Below are 444 nucleotides of genomic sequence, written 5' to 3'. Positions count from 1 at the left end.
TCTTAACCAATGATTCCTCATTGCATCTACTTCCGGAAGGCCAAATAAAGTGCTTTTGCTTTCGCACAGAAACACACAGCGTCTCCCTGACATGGCTGAATCAACACTACTGCTGTTCCTGCAACCACGCCTTCTTTCTTTGCATGAACATTTGGGCGGCATTACGCAAATATTTGCACATCGTGACGTAGAGATGTGGGGGTGTGTTTGAACGAGACGTTTTAGCCCGGTCTGGATCAGCCTTCTCTTTTAGATAGAATAAATCCTTTTGTGGGAGACTTTGAGCTTTGTAACTCTGCAGATCTTATGCATGTACAAATAGCTACATAACACACTAAAGAAAAAATAGAAATCGCATCATATGACCCCTTTAAATACTTTTATTGCATATTTTTACTAAGTACTATGAATGAAGGGCAGTATTACTGATACTGATGCTTTTAT

The 444-nt window shown here is 39.9% G+C and overlaps 1 protein-coding gene across 1 annotated transcript in view; it reads left to right on the top strand.

Annotated features, from left to right (window-relative positions):
* Nucleotides 1-444, top strand: part of LOC107717941 (ras-related protein Rab-6B) — a 33623-nt gene that overhangs the window by 2614 nt on the left and 30565 nt on the right. The window lies entirely within an intron of this gene.

This window comes from Sinocyclocheilus rhinocerous, unplaced genomic scaffold, assembly GCF_001515625.1.
Source record: "Sinocyclocheilus rhinocerous isolate Xijiao unplaced genomic scaffold, SAMN03320098_v1.1 scaffold2558, whole genome shotgun sequence".
Taxonomy (NCBI): domain Eukaryota; kingdom Metazoa; phylum Chordata; class Actinopteri; order Cypriniformes; family Cyprinidae; genus Sinocyclocheilus; species Sinocyclocheilus rhinocerous.
Note: the sequence above shows the minus strand (reverse complement) of the source record. Positions and strands in the feature narration are given on the sequence as shown.